Source organism: Molossus molossus, unplaced genomic scaffold (genome assembly GCF_014108415.1).
Source record: "Molossus molossus isolate mMolMol1 unplaced genomic scaffold, mMolMol1.p scaffold_m16_p_10, whole genome shotgun sequence".
NCBI lineage: Eukaryota > Metazoa > Chordata > Mammalia > Chiroptera > Molossidae > Molossus > Molossus molossus.
Genome location: NW_023425345.1, coordinates 101,239,150 through 101,255,818, shown reverse-complemented (window position 1 = coordinate 101,255,818; position 16,669 = coordinate 101,239,150). Strand labels below are relative to the sequence as shown.

General features: G+C 46.4%; 1 pseudogene; it reads left to right on the top strand.

The window, feature by feature from the left end:
- Window positions 1-5,239: 5,239 nt before the first annotated feature.
- LOC118623825 lies at window positions 5,240-15,787 on the top strand (annotated as a pseudogene).
- Window positions 15,788-16,669: the final 882 nt, after the last annotated feature.

Here is a 16,669-nt window from a genome sequence, read left to right as displayed (position 1 = left end):
ATAAGGAAAAAGGGGTCAATAAATCAAGAAGACAGAACACTATGTATAGTGACAGATGGTTACTAGAATTATTATGTTGTACACTTGAAACTAATGTAATGCTCTGTGCAAATTATAATTAAAAATAAATCAATCAAATAAAAATATAAATAAAGCATGTAAAAAATAAAATACAATTTATTAAGAGTAACATTTAAAAATTTTTTTTTTCTTTATTAATTTGAGAGAGAGAGGAAGGGAGAGGGAGAGAGAGATAGAAACATCGATGTAAGAAAACATCTATTGGCCACCTCCTACACGCCCCCCACTGGGGATTTGGCCCACAGCCTGGGCATGTGCCCTGACCTGGAATTGAACCAGTGACCTCTTGGTGCATGGACTGATGCTCAACCACTGAACCACACCACCTGGGCAAGAGTTACATTTTTAGATTTTTTTTTTTTATCCTCACCCAAGGACATTTTTGCATTTATCTTCAGGTAAAGTGGGAGGGAGAGAAAAAGGAAGAGAGAGAGAGAAACATCGATGTGAGAGAGACACATCGACTGGTTGCCACCCACACCATCCCAACTGGGGCCGGGGACAAACTGCAACCGAGGTATGTGCCCTTAGCAGGAACTGAACCCAGGACTCTCTGGTCCACAGGCCAACAATCTAACCATTGAGCCAAACTGGCCAGGGCAAGAGTTACATTTTTAAAAAGAAGACAAAATAGTCTTATGTGTGTATGTGCCTAGTAATAGAGCTCCAATATGCTGGAAGAAAAAGTTGACAGAAATAATCCATAATCATAGTTGAACATGAAAATGAATATGACTATTTCAGGAATTGGTAAAGCCACTGGAAAGAATCAATAAAGAGATGAAAGAACTGAGCAGCACCATTAACTATTGCTATATCTTTGATGTTTATAGAACATTACACCCAAAAGGATACAACTACAGAATACTGCAGAGTACACATTTCAGTGCATGCACTTTGCTGACTAAGATAGACTATGCTCTGGACAATAAAACTAGGCTCAGTAGGTTTAAGAGAACTTAAATAATACAGAGTATATTCTCTGATCAAAACAAAATTAAATTAGAATTTAATAAAAATAATATACCTAGGAAGACTTCAAATATTTGGAAATTAAATAATTTATTTTTAAATAATCAACAGGTCAAAGAAGAAATCATAGGGCAATTAGAAAATGCTTTCAAGTAAATGATAATTTTAAAAGTCAAAATGTGTGCAATGTAAACAAATGGTGCTTAGAGAGAAAGTTATAGCTTTAAATGCTTATTATTAGAAAGCAGAAAGCTTTAAAAACAGAAACCTCAAGTTCCACCACAAGGAGCTACAAAAAAGAAGAACAAAGTAAACCCAAAGTAACTAGAAGCAAGGAAATAGTAAAGATAAGAGCAGAAATAAAATACACAGTTAAGAAAGTTGACCATTTGACCAGAGTGCCAGGACAATTCAGTGGGAAAGGGTAGTCTTTCCAGTGAGTGGCGCTAGAGCAACTGGGCATCCACCTGCAAGAGAATGAAGTTGAGCCACCAACTCCCACCAACACTAACTGAAAATGGAGCAGAGCCCTAAGACCTAAAACGATAAAATTCTTAAAAGAAAACCTAGGAATAAATCCTAGTGACCTTCACAAGGGTTTCTTAGATATGACACAAAAACACAAGTGATAAAGCAAAATTTAGATATATTGGTCCACATGAAAATGAAAAACTTTTGTTCTTCAAAGGCTACCATCAAAAAAAAAAAAAAAAATGTGAAAAGACAGACACTCAAAAAGCAGAAAATATTCACAAATCATATATTTAATAAAAAACTTGTATCCAGAATATAGAAAGAACTCTTATAATGCAATAATAAAAAGACAAATAATCCTATTTAAAATTGGGAATTGGGCAAAGATTTGAAAAAGATATGCAAAAGAGCAACAAATACACACACAAAAAACATAAAATATCACTAGTCAGTAGGGAAATGCAAACCAAAACCACAAAGAGATATTATTTTATACCTACTAGTGTTTCAAGAGACAGTCAGTCAGAACACTGGGGAGTCTCCCTCATTGGCCAAGATGACAGAAGGGGGAGGTTCTTACACTGAGTTGCCCAAAACTAGAAAGATGAATAAATAGAGCCATGAACACACCAAAAGCTAACAAGATGATTGGGAAGGAGGAAAAAGCCCTCCCCTCCCTATCCCTATAAGAATAGCAGGCTTGAGCAGAAAGGGAGAGTCTTTGAGACGGGAGTACACCATTCTCCTAGGTCATGTGGCTCCTGAATAAAACCTCTTTCCTTTTGCACCAGCACCCGCCTCATAAGTTTGGCTTTCGTTACAGCAAGCAGCTGAACCTCGTTTTTGTTCAGTTACACTAGGAAGACTACATTCAAAAAGTCCTATAACAAGAGTGGGCAAGGATGTTGGGAATGCAAAATTGTGCAGTTATTTGGATGACAGTTTGGAAGATCTTCAAAAAGTTAAACTGAGTTACCATATGACCCAGCAATTCTATATCCAAGAGAACTGAAATTTATATCCAAGAGAACTGAAAACGTATGTCCTTATAAAACTTGTACTCAAATGTTCACAGCAACACTTTTAATAACAACCAAAAAGTGAAAACAACTCAAATATTCATTAACTGATGAATGGACAAATTGTAGTATATTTATCCAATGGAATAGTATTTGATCATAAAAAAGCATGAAGCACTAATACATGCTACCACATGGGAGAACCTTGAAAACATTATGCTAACTAAAGTCAGACACAAAGGGCCACATATTAATGATTATTTTATTAGAATATCCAGATTAGTCCATCTGGTGTAGCTCAGTGGTTGAGCATTGACCCATGCACCAAGAGGTCATCAGTTTAATTCCCGGTCACGGTACATGCCCCGGTTGTGGGCCAGATCCCCAGTGGGGGGCGTGCTGGAGGTGGCCAGTTGATGTTCTCTCTCATTGCTGTTTCTATCTCTATCTCCCTTTCCCTTCCTCTCTCTATAAAAAGTAAAGAAAGAAAACAAGTAAATAAATAAAACAAAATATCCAGATTAGGCAAGTTTTTAGAGATAAAAATTGTCAGAGACTGGGAGGAGAGAATAGGGGAGTGGCTGATAATGGGTAAGGATTGGGATGGGGAGGAGATGAAATGTTTTGGCATAAGATAGTGGTATGGTTGCACAACTCTTTAGATACAGTAAAAACCACTGTCTACACTTAAAACGTATGAACTTTACAATATGTAAATTCTATCTCAGTAAGCTAATATTGTAATCATGACAAAGTAGGTTTACTCCAGGAATTCAAAGTTAACATTAGAAACCCAATCACTATAATTCATCATATTAATAAAATAGAAAAAAATGATCATTTCAATAACTGCAGAAAAAAACATGTGAGAAAATTCAACGCTCATTGATTATTTAAACCCTCACAATAGCTCAAAACTGGAAAGAATGCAAATGTCCATCAACAGGTGAGTGCATAAATAGCATACGGTACATCTATACAATGGAATACTACTCAACAATAAAAAGGAACAAACTATTGCCACACATGACAACATGAATGAATCTCAAAATCATTATGCCAAGTAAAAGAAACCAGGTAAAAAAGAGTATGTTGTTTGTATAATTATTTCCAATTATATACAATTCTAGATCAGTGGCCAGGGTGGATGGAGGGATAGATTGCAAAGAAGTACAGAGAAACTTTGAGGGGTGATGCAAATATTCTGAATATTGATTGCGACCATCATTTTCTGGGAAACAAAAAAAAATAAATGAATGAGACTATGTCAAACTAAAAAGCTTCTGCACTTAATATGTTGAGTGGTTTTCATTGTATCCTAGACATGTGGAATATTATGGTATGTGACTCTAGATCTTACTTAAATCTCTACTTTAGCAGGCCTACACTGATACCTGAGAAAAGGAGAAAAAAGGAGCCTTCTTCTATTTTGTCTCTTTCTATGTGGCATTTTCTTGCATAAAATTTATCATGGAAAGGAAAGAAACCATGGAGTAGTATTTTACTGCCCTGATTATCATGCATGTCAAAACACATCAATTAAAATAAATAAGGCATTTATATACAGTGTGGAGACAATTTTTCTTTTCATTTTTAAATTATAGGCTTTATAAATTGGTCCAAATGATAGCTGTTCTCTCTTTGGAAACATTATGTTCACTATATTTCCCCCACATCTGCATACAAAAGTACTCAATGATTTCATTTTGTCATCGAAATCCTGGTGCTCCTCACTTGGAAATGATGCGTGTGCGTGTGTGTGTGTGTGTGACTTCTCCTGCTATGCCATACATTTCTCAAGAGTGGAAGCTATGCCCCAGCCAGTGGGGCTCAATTGGTTGAGCACCATCTAGTACACCAAAGAGTCGAAGGTTCAATTCCCCCTCCCCCGGGCCTGTTTCTCTCTCATATCGATGTTTCTCTCTCTCCTTCTCTCTCCCTTCCTCCCTCTCCAAAGCCAATAAAAATAAAAAGAGTAAAAACTATTATTTTATTTCTAAAACCTAGCATAAGGCTTGACTCATATTAAACTCTTAAAAAACATTTCTGTTGTACTTAATACTGGGATGTTTTGTGTAACTTTTTTAAAATTCAAGATTTTAAACAGAAATTGAAAAGACACAAAAACGTTTCACAATGTTCATCATTAGTACTCAGAGAAACAACTATACAGTAGGCTATCATTTTTCTCCTCTCATTGCCAAAGATTTAACAGACTGGTCACACTTGAGTTGATATTCAATGGATAAACATCCCTCCAGTTGGTGACCGTCTGATGGGAAGGAGGTGTGTCTAGCCTACTTGGCTGGTTTTATTCATCAGTACTCCCACCACGATAGTGTTCTTTGACCAGGTTGCCAGATGTTTCATAGTCATGCCCAGGTTTTACTTGGTTGGTAAAAGTGAGGCAAAATGTTGACAAAGTGAATTCATAAAACATTTTTGAAGAGTAATTTAGCAATATCTATCAATGTACATACCCTTTGATCCAGGAACTCAATCCTTGGCCTTAAAGATGGACCCACATAAATGCCCAGCTATAGGTGGCAAAGGTCTCCCACGCGGTGTCAGGACAACAGGCTGGTAATGTCACAGAAGCTCAGCCACAGGGGTCTGAGGCCCGTCACCAGCTCCATGGGCGTCTGGATGAGCTTTCTCACCCCTGGGCCGCAGCCATGAGCTCAGCGACCCCGATGGCAGCTTCCCCACCTGCTGGTCACCACGAGGCAGAAGCTTCCTCGAAAAGCCCGGTGTCCACAAAGTTCTGCGAGTCATTCTCGGAGGCCACGCCTCTGGCCCTTCCGGTGCTGTAAGCCTCTGAGTTCTACAGCGCACCCCAGAGCGGAGTCCCCACGGGAACTCAGCGCCAGTGCTGTGCTCTTGCTGCCACATCTGCAGGACTCCCAGCACCGGACGCTGGGGCGGGACACTGGAAAGTCTCCTGCAGCGGCAGCCGCAGCGGCAGCCTCGCCGGCGCACAGAGGCCCAGAGCAGTCAAAGGGGCCTCTGCCTCCTGTCTCCCTCGATGTCACGTGCAGCGTGTGTGGGATGTGACCTGGGAGCCTGGAGAATCGGGTTTCCCAGCCCCGGAGTCAGAAAGGCAACACAGAGATGGAACTGGATGGCGAGTGCCAACGACACACATCAACGCGAGTTTTCTTCATTCCTGAATATACCAGGCCCCTCAAAATTTGGGAAGGGCCATGCAGTCTTGAGGAGCACCGTTTATAGTAATATCAAAACCTTGTGTTTTTAATTTCTTTTCAAATTCTATTCACTTTGGTTAAATTCTTGACTAATGTCTGCTTTTCCTGGGGCTAATCGGACTCTTCTGGATGCTTCTGAAGTCACAGCCTGTACTCTGCAGGCACGTGACTTTTTTGGGGAGGTTTTTAAAAATCCACTTCTCAAAGGAGCACAAGAACCCAAAAACGTTGAGACACTGTGGGGAGGGAAATGGGGCCCAATCGTGATGACCCTCAGCCTCCGTGGAGAAGAAATGGGGTACTAGCGCAGTGTGTCCCCTGTGAAGACAGAAATTCCCCAGGTGTCTGCATCTGTCCCATCTGTCCCCAGCCCCCTCCGTCCCAAGCTGCCTTCTGGGATCCCTTTTTACATTTCTTTAAATCAAATGTATTGGCATGACACGGGTTCGAGGAGCCCCCCCCCTTTTTTTTCCTAAACATATTTTATTTTTTAATTTTTTAAATCCTCACCTGAGGACATTTTTCCATTTTTTGTTCATATAGAGTGGGAAAGAGAGAGAGAGAGAGAGAGAGAGAGAGAGAGAGAGAGAGAGATCGACGTGAAAGGGACACATTGAGTGGCTGCCTCCCACACAACCCAACCAGGGCCGGGGACAAACTGCAACCGAGGTACGCGCCCTTATCGGGAACTGAACCCGGGTCTCTCTGGACCACAGGCTGACACTCTAACCACTGAGCCAAACTGGCCAGGGTGAGGAGCCCTTTCTTATTGTCCTTAGGAAGTATATTTGGTGCACCAGAGTCACCTGTGGGTTTGTTAACGTACAGAATTCCAGTCCCAACCTAACAGAGATCTCCTGAGTCAAAATATTTGAAGAGAGAAACCAGTTTGACCAGAAATTTGAATTTTTACAATACTTGAAGAATGAATCAGATACAGCATCAAGGCTGGGAACCAAGGTGCAGAGAACTCTGTGCTGCTTTCCTTCTAAAGCCCGGTTTTTCCCCCGGTGCTCCCTGCCCCGTGCTGAGTGGGCCCCAGGGCGCAGGCCAGTCAGGGCACACGCTCAGGGACAGGTGAGTACTGAGTCACTCCGCAACCCGTGGTGCCATTGCCCAGCGTGTATTTCAGGCTCCTTGTCTGGAAAAACGAACACTATCACCTTCAACAAGGTATTGGGAAAGACTGACTCATGTCAGGAACTTTGAAATCTGCAGATAAAAGGCAATGCTGGTCCCCTCACGTAAATGCTGTCCAGGGGAAGTTGTCCTGTGAAGAAATCAGAGCCACTGCGTTTGCAGACCATCTCCAAGGGAAAAGGCCCGTCCCCTCTCAGCCAATGCCCACAGCCGTCCACTATCGCGTGTCCCTCTCCGGGCCATGTTGCGAAAAACGTGTGGCCATGCGAGGATCACGTAGCAGGGTATTTCTTCATGAGATTGATTCCAAAGGTTCCCACCTGGGATCTACCCAGTTGTGGAATCTACTGGTTAAATTTACCCCTATTGTCCTATTCCCGTGGACCTTAAACACCCTTTATTACATCCAACAGTAGTCAGCATTCCACAGGGTGAAGGACGGGAATGACGTCTTTGTACAGCAGCCAAGCGTCGCCATGGGGCCAGTGGCTTTTATCCTGCGGCTACTGAATTTCATATCTATCAATATTTATCAGCTGGAATATTGTCACTTTTATGAATGAAAATGGAATGACCTATAAATCATGCTCTGGAGAGGTGATTGTGGGGAACAAGGGGTGGTTCTGTCCGGAAGCTTGCCAGCCTGGTATGCTCGTTCATGCCATGAACAGGGCTGCAGGCCAGCTAGTGCCCACCATTCGTTCTGCTGGGTATACACCCTGGCAGGCAGGGCAGAGGTGACTTGCCAGCCTTAGAAGCTTCATTATTGCCTTGTTTATAAGATAATTAATTTCTTTGTTCTTTCGGGGTCATAGTACAGCAGTGAGCCATGTCTGAGCCTGCAGACATCCCCAACCCCCACCCTGCCCACCACGACAAGCTGACCGAATGATTTCTTTAAGACCCCATAGTAAGCCTCATCTTACCCCTGGGAAAATCGAAGGTCAAGAAGGTCAAGTGATTTGCTGAGGTTCCCGTGGCTGGTGAGCAGCAGAGTCAAAATTATAAATCAAACTCAGTGTGTTTTCAAAACCTGGATGCCTGAGTGATAGGATAGCAAGGCCTTTGTTGGACGGAGCTAGGGGTGAAGATCCCCAGAAAACATCCCAAATGTGTGAGCATAAATCCAGCACCACTTTGTTTTGGTCTCTTTTCCAAGGGGAGAGCAAGTTGAGCAAGTTGAGGGGCAAAGGAGAGCTGGTTAAGAAAATGGCTCCATGCCCAGCCGGTGTGGCTCAGTGGTTGAGCATTGACCCACGCACCAAGAGGTCACTGGTTTGATTCCCAGTCAGAGCACATGCCCAGGTCGTGGGCCCGATCCCCAGTGGGGGGCATGCAGGAGGCGGCCAGTCGATGTTCTCTCTCATCGATGTTTCTATCTCTCTCTCCCTCTCACTTCCTCTCTCTATAAAATCAATAAAGAAAAAATGTTTTAAAGAAAATGGCTCCTCACTTAGAGGTTCTCAAACTTCAGCATGTATCAGGTCAGCAGGACAAATGTTCAAGCCCAGATGGCCCGGCCCTAGGTCTTCTGAGGAGGCCTGGCTAGAGTCCAAGAATGTGCATTTCCAAAATGCTCCCAGCTGATTCGCTGGCCCAGGGACCCCACTATGAGAACCACTGTGGCACCTGTGACACTGGTCTGTACTCTCACGTTATGGCTGTTCAGAGTTGTCCCTCAGCAACACCAGGTTTCAGCCTCTGCTCCTCTGCCTTGTCCAGCCTCTCCCTTGTCCAGGCCCTGCTGAGGGACCGTCCTCAGCTGTCTGGGTCCTGCGTGCAGAGAGCTCTGCACCTCCACCTTCAGCCACCATCTCTTCCTGGGGACAGGCCGTTCCTCACACAAGGGAGTGGGTTTGGATGGTGGCATCTCAGACATCAGTCGGACCTGTCTCCAGGTGACCTGGACTTTCACACGTCCCTTGAGTGGCACTGTTCACCACTTCTTCCTCACTCACCTGGGACGAACACAATGGCCTTGATATTTGAGCTACCGCACAGGTCCTCCCTGGGACACAAGAAGGGGACACGCTTTTAACAAGGTGCAGGCGGCCCACTGAAGCAAGCAGGCAGCGCCCCTGCGGCAGCCGAAGGGAAGGACAAGGAAAGGCTCTCTGCCCCGGCTCCCTCAGCACAAGAGCACAGGCGGCTGTTGCCCTTCCTTTCCAGTCGGTCCAGCCTGTGCTCTCTGGTATCCTCCTTGGGAAGGACCCTGGACCTCCCTCAGTCTCGCTCTCCTTTCATCTCCCAGTCCCGTCACCACACCCTCCTCCACTGCCAAGTGACCTTTCCTCAGCACGGCCTCGTGCCTGGCGCTGCTCACGTACGCAGGACCCTGGCTGTGGTGAGCTCCCCTCCCCCTGCCCCTTCCCGCTGCACCCTCCTGAGGCAGTGAAGCTCCTTCCCCCTGCACCCTCTCCCTGCACCCTCCCCCTGCACCCTCCCCCTGCACCCTCCCCCAGCACCCTCCCCCAGCACCCTCCCCCTGCACCCTCCTCAGGCAGTGAAGCTCCTCACCCCTCCCTAGCCCTCCCGACCCCCACTTCAGCCCTCCCCGCCCCCTGCTCCCTCCTGCAGGACAGTGGCAGTGCCTGTGTGGGAGAGCTGGCATTCCACGGAAGCTTTATGAATGAGTATGTGAATGACTTTTTAGGTCTCATGCAGGACAAACAGAAACACTGCAAGTTTGCCCCAGGACAGACCTCTGTGCGCTAACCCTACTGACTGAGGCATGTCATTGTAAAGGACCAAACACCTCCGCTGGGCTGCACTAAACTCAAAGGCTATTTGCAAGAGGGCGAATCTGTACTCAGCTCCCTCTGTACCACTCAACCCCCTTCCTCCCTCCCTAGTTCCCTTTCTCCCTTCCCTGCTTCATTCCTTCCTTTTAGAGACATTTGTGGAACATCAACATGTGCCCAACTTTCAGCTGGGTTTTAGGAACACAGTGGTGCTCATCACTCTAATTGCCGACCCCAAAACCAGTGCTCCCGGAGGCGCCTGCTCTGGCCTGGGCCTAAGATCCTTCATGGAGGAGAGGAAGGGGGAGACTTGCTTCCTGGGCCCAGGAGACGCTGCGCACGAGAGGAGTCTGCAGGTGTGCGGATGGCAGGGCAAACGTGGCCGAATGTTTGTGTACAATATACACACGGAGGAGGACACGGCGCATGAGCCTGGTGAACACCCACATTCGTGGGCATCAGGGACCAGCACCCACAGCAGCCACTGTTCCAGCCACTTCCCCTTCCCCCACCAGAGGTGACTGCACTCACCTCTGAGCAACATGAAACTCCGGATTCATGGGTCACAACTTAGCCACTTCTGCCTCGGGTTTCTTCTGCTCCACATGATCGTTCTGAGATTCCACCACAGCTCTGCAGACAGGGGAGCGCGCCATGGCTCGCGTGTGCCAGGCCTGACGGAGCCCTTCTACCGGGCTTTGTTTGTTTTGTATTCAGTTACGGTTGAGATGCAACATTATATTCATTTCAGGTGTATACATAGTAAGAAGATATTTATACAACTTATGAGGTGCTCCCCCCGTAAGTCTAGTATCCACCTGGCATCATACACAATTATTACAATATTATTGACTACGTTCCCTGTGCTGAATTTACATCCCCGTGACTGTTTTTAAAATCGCCAGTTTGTACATCTGAATCCTTTCCCTTTTTCACCCATCCCTCACCCTGCCCCCATCTGGAGACCATCTATTTGTTTTCTGTATTTATAAGGGGTTTTGTTTTGCTTGTTCATTTATTTTGTTTTTTAGACTCCACATATAAGTGAAATTACATAGTATTTGTCTTTTTCTATCTGACTTATTTCACTCAGCATAATACCCTCCAGGTCCATCCATTTTGTTGCAAATGGCAAGATTTCATTCTTTCTTATGGCCAAGTCATATTCCATTGTATATACATACCATATCTTCTTTATCTGATCATCTTCTGATAGGCACCTAGACTGCTTCCAAATCTTGGCTTTGGTAAATAATGCGTCAATGAACATGGGGTGAATATGTCTTTTTGAATTACTGTTTTCAATTTCTTCTGATAAATACCCAGAAGTGGAATCACGGGGTCATACGGTAGTTCTATTTTTAAATGTTTGAGAACCGTCCATACTATTTTTCACAATGCCTGCACCAACTTACAATCCCACCAACAGTGCAAGAGGGTTCATTTTTCTCCACATCCTCGACAACTCTTGCTGTTTGTTGATTTATTGATGATAGCCATTCTGACAGGTGTGAGGTAGCCATTCTACCTTTGATGGATTCTTGGATAGTTTCCACTTTGAGGCTATCATGAAGGGCACAGCTATGCACGGTCTTGTTCATCTTTGATGAATGAGGCACATGTATCTGTTCATATGTGCCCACGATCGGGGTTCTGGGTTATGGAGTGTGCATATGTTTTGCTTTAGTGGGTACTTCCAATGGCTTTTTCAAAGTGGTTCCATAATTTATATTTTTATCTCAACAACTCTTGGTATTATTTGTCTTCCTCATTGTACGATCACAATAGATGATGGCTGTGTAGTGGTTTTCATTTGTGTTTCTCTGAAGATAACTGATGTCGAGCATCTTATTATAAGTTCAATGGTCATTTGAATATCCTCTCTCAGTTAGGATTTTATCCTAATTTCTTGATTCTGGAAGAACTTTGCTTTATTTTTTACTTGCTTTAATTTTTGTGAACACGAGAGAAAAGTAGTATCCATTTAATATACGTCTGGCTCATATTCGTGTTCATGGTCAATTGTCAGAGAAAATAATAACTATACTAATAACTATGAGAGAGAGTATTTTTGAATGCTTACTCTGTATTATCTCATTTCATCTTTACAAAGATCTTAAGAAATAAGATGTTACCATCCCCTTGTCTATAAAAAGTAAACCGAGGCACAGAGGTTCAGTAATTTACACAAGACCACATAGCTACGTAAGTGCCTGCATTGGGATTTAAACCCAAGCAATGAGTCTCTCTAGGTCTTGAAGGCCCTGCCACCCACCACCAACCTTTCACCCACAGAGGGCTTGTGCACCTCCGCCACCTGGCCAGATGGAACTTGGAGGCTGGTGACGCCTTCCTGAGGACCCGCCCACTGGGCCCCCTGCTTTGTTTTTCCTGCGCCATGTGTCCCCTCTGTCTCCTCTGCTCGCTCACGCCTTCTTTATGGGGTGGGCTCTTGGTTATACATTTTGATGTCACTCTTATTAAAAGAATGGAGGGAGGAAAACTGGTCATCTCATAAAAAGTTTAATTACCCCCAAAATAAAAACTATTTACCACTAAGGGATTTCATAATTGCCATCAAGCCCTGGCCAGTTTGGCTCAGCGGTTAGAGCGTCGGCCTGCAGTCCGGAGAGACCCGGGTTCGGTTCCCGCTAAGGGCACGTACTTCGGTTGCAGTTTGTCCCCGGCCCTGGTTGGTCGTGCGGGTGGCAGCCACTCGATGTGTCCCTTCACGTTGATGTTTCTCTCTCTCTCTCCCTTCCTCTCTCTCCCTCCCACTCTATCTGTACAAAAAATGGAAAAATATCCTCAGGTGAGGATAAAAAAAAACAAAAAAACATAATTGCCATCAAGAGTCAGCATCTACACGGGAGAAAAACTGACTGAAAATGTTGGAAAATATCCCAATGGGAAATGCAGGTCCCACTCTGGCCCTTAATCCCCTACCTTTGGGCTAAAACTATGGTTAATATGATGATGATGATGATGATGATGATGATGATGATGATATCATGGAGTATGTCCAATAAGCTCATAATCAGCCACCGTTTGAGTAAACAGAGAGGCCTGGTATCTTGGTCCAAAGACCAACAAACTTGAACTCCACTGAGCAAAAGGAAACCAGCAGAGCCAAGAGCTAACCAGTGTGAGCACACACGGCTCCTGTGACTCTGACCTCCCCACCCTGTGGGCCGGGTCACAGGGCTACAGCGACGGTGGCCCTTAGGCAACGGGCTTCTGAAGGTGCCCTGAAGGCGCCTGGCAGACTAAGTGCCACCCACTGGACCTCACCTTCCCTGCTCCTTCTAACCCTCGTTAGGCCTCTGGACCGCTGTCTTTCCTGCCGTGTCCCCAAGCCCCTGCCTCCCACTGCTACCAGAGGACAAAATCTAAGAGGCAAACCTGGCCCCGCACTTTCTCGGCTCCCGGCCTCCTGCAGCTCACTGAACCCCCCATTCTGTGGCCCACCCCGTGCCCGTGCCTCTCCAGCTCCCCTTCCTCTCTTTATCCCCATCTTCGCCTCACCAGCTCATAGACTTTCTTCTGGCGCTGACGGAAGCTTCCCGGTGCTGCTCCAGGCTGGGCCGAGCCACCCTGGGCTCCCCAGGCCCCTGCTGCTGTCTATGTGGAGCACATCCGATAATATGATCATCCGTCCCCCCCATTATGGTGTAGAGGCCCCAAAAGCCCACACTGTGGCCTGTTACTCACCTGCAACTCCACAGCACCCAGCCCAGTGTTGAGCGAACGAGAGGTACCCGGAAGCTTCCTCCCCTGTCAGGGCCCCTGAGAGCCTCGCTCTTGTATCGAGCTAGGAGGAATCAGACCAGAAAATGAACCCTAGCCCTCCTTACGAATGTGGTGCAGCAGGGTTCTGCTGCATGGTCGGAAATGATGCCCTGAGAGGCTGCTCTCTTGACTCATCTGACTAGACTGCTGACTGCAGACAGTTGCGTCTTTCCCTCTGGGTGAGTGGGTTTCATTACAGGGACACAGCCAGCTTTTGTGAAGCTTCTCCTTTCCCAAACCCAGTGGGAAGGAGAAAAACTGGAAATCCAACCAAAGGGGGGGAGAAGAGTAAGTATTTCTCCCTCCAGAGCTCCACACCGCTGGCCATGAAGGGGCGGGCGTTGGCTAGCCAGACAGAGGCCTTTTCTGGCCAGCATAGAAGAGCAGCCCCACCAGCTACAGCAGCCTGCACTCAGCTGGGCACACCTGTCAGGCCATATGTGGGGAGTGCACCCTCCCCACCTGAGCAGAGGCTTGGCTGGTGTGGGCTGACCATTAATAAAATAAAGTCAGGAAAAGGCTGGGCAGCTTAAACACAGTGGAGTGACCAGACATTCAGGGGCTGAGTCCTTGAAAACACATTGCTTAAAGCCAGCCACCCATTTATACACAGGTCATACACCACTGTGGCCCCAATCTATTTATTTATTTTCTTTATTAATTAGAGCGAGAGGAAGGGAGAGAGATAGAAACATCAATGCACATCTGTAATACATTTTACATCCAACAATAAAGATTGGGAAAAAAAAGAAACATCAATGCAAGAGAACATCAATTTGCCACCTCCTGCATGCTCCCCACTGGGGATCAGGCCCACAACCTGGGTATGTGGCCTGCCCGGGAATCGAACCAGTGACCTCTTGGTGCATGGGTGGATGCTCAACCACTGAACCACACCGGCTGGGCACTGTAGCCTCAATTCAAACAGCATTTCAGTCAGGCAGCCAGCATTCTATGAGGCCAACAGGTTTCACTGCTTCAGAAAACATTGTGGGACCCAAGAGAAATCTCACTACAAAATGATTTTTCCCTGGAAGGGTCCAGCCTTGTTTAGAATTGGCTGTCCTCACTCCAGGACCCCGGCTCTTTGGACCTCACCCGCTCTTGGCCCCGCGGTATCCTTTTGGAGGGCTGGCGATGGCCCTGGGCTGAACACCTCACATGTCCTGGCTCCTACATTCCTGAGTTAGGCTCAGCACAACGCAGCCACCAGAGCAAAATCCAGAGGGCTGGCCCGTCCTCGGGCTTTCATCAGTGAATGTAAGGGCATCCATACCATGGAACACCGCACAGTCACTAAAAACCAGGAACACAGCCCTAGCCCGTGGCTCAGTTTGTTGGAGCATCGTCCCATGCATGGAAAGGCCACGGGTTCAATTCCAGGTCAGGGCACATGCCTAGGTTGTGGGTCCCATCTCAGGTCAGGGTGCATGTGGGAGGCAACTAATCCATGTTTCTCTCTCATCTCACATCGATGTTTCCCTTTCTTTCTCCCTCCCTGTCTCTACAATCAACAAACACATTCTCAGTTGGCATTTTTTCTTTTTACAGCACAAATACAGAATGATCTCCGAAACAGACTGCTGCGGAGGGCGGCCGTGGCGGCGGTGGCCTGCGGCTCGGCTGGCTGAGCGCCGGGGAAGGGGCGGCCGCATCCGCCTGCGCAGCGGCACCTCCTCGCCTCCGGGAGCGTCTGGAGAAACTGCACGAGATGCTCCGCGGCCTCCGGGAGACCTCCGAGGGGCGAGACCTCCGAGGGGCGCCGGAGCGGCTCCTGGGGGCTGCAGGGACGGAAGAGAGGAAGTTGATCAGAGAGGTTTTGGTGAAAAGCAACAGGAAGCAAAAGAAGCGCTGGCAGAGGTGGAAGAGGAACCGCGCTATGCACCCCATCTCTCCGTACCCCTCTGACGTCTAGGCCTCGAAACTACCGGAAGGACCTGGCCAAACCCACCGGGCAGGGAGAAGCACCCCTTCCACAGCCACACCTGGGGGCCCAGGAGACGAAACGTGGCGCGTACACTGTAGGAAATGAGCATATGAATCAGCTACAGGCTCCAGGAGTGGTGCTTCTGCAGGGCCCTGGCCGCCCAGCCGGGCCGGAGCCCCGAGCAGGCCCGTCGCATTGCGCAGAGACTGGCCCGATGGCCCAGACGTCACCGAAGCGCTGCGGGAGCCACGTGACCAGTTGGAACATACCAAGAACAGACTGGTCATCACAAGTGAAAACTTGTGCAAAAGTCGAAAGAGTCTCCGGTCAATGTCCAGAAAAGTGACAACCAGCAAGCTGCCACCTTCCATTGTCATCTCACTGGAGAGAGCCTTCCTGGGAGGCCTGGTTTGTTGCAAGTTCCTTCCCAAGCACTGAACTGCCTACAGGGAAGGGTTTGTGGACCAGAACTTTGACCTGTGAATGAATGGTTAGAGATGTGGAATAAGCATACGGCTTCTGTGAGCTAATCGTCAAGGATGCACTATGTAGTCAGACTCTGGGAAGAGGGAGGGAAGACGAAAAACCAGGTAAATGTGAAGGAACAGCAACAAGGACAGTGTGATATACCAAGGTAATAAATGCTGTTTATGAGTTCTTTCAATTAAAAATATATATATTGCTATGTGACAAGACCAAAGTTACAGAATATGTAATTTATATAGTACTGTTCATGAGAAAAGGAGGAAGGTAATATTTGTGTATTTTCAAATTATCTCTGAAAGACTTCACAAGAAATCGATAACTTTGGCAATCTCCTACATAAGGATCTAGGAGGAACTTTTTTCTATCTTTACCCTTCCAAATTTCAACTATGTAAATATATTAGCTATTCATCAAAAATAAAAAAATTTTTTTTTCTTTATTGATGTTAGAGAGCGAGGAAGGGAGAGGGAGAGAGAGATGGAAACATTAATAAGAGAGAACATTGATTGACCGCCTCCTGCATGCCTCCTACTGGGGATCAAGCCCACAACCTGGGCATGTGCCCTGACCCGGAATAGAACCAGCAACCTCCTGGTACATGGGTTGACACTCAACCACTGAGCCACACTGGCTGGGTCATCAAAAATTTTTAAGTTAAAAATGTCAAATCACATTAGCAGGACTTAGTAATTGACAGAATAAAGACAGACAGGAGGAGGAGAGGCAGAGGTCCAAGGTAATTATGAGACCTCCTGTCTGGTGACTGAATTAGCTAAAATATGGACTCTAGGAAGAAAAGGAAGACTTAGGGGAAGGAAAACAAATTCAAACTTG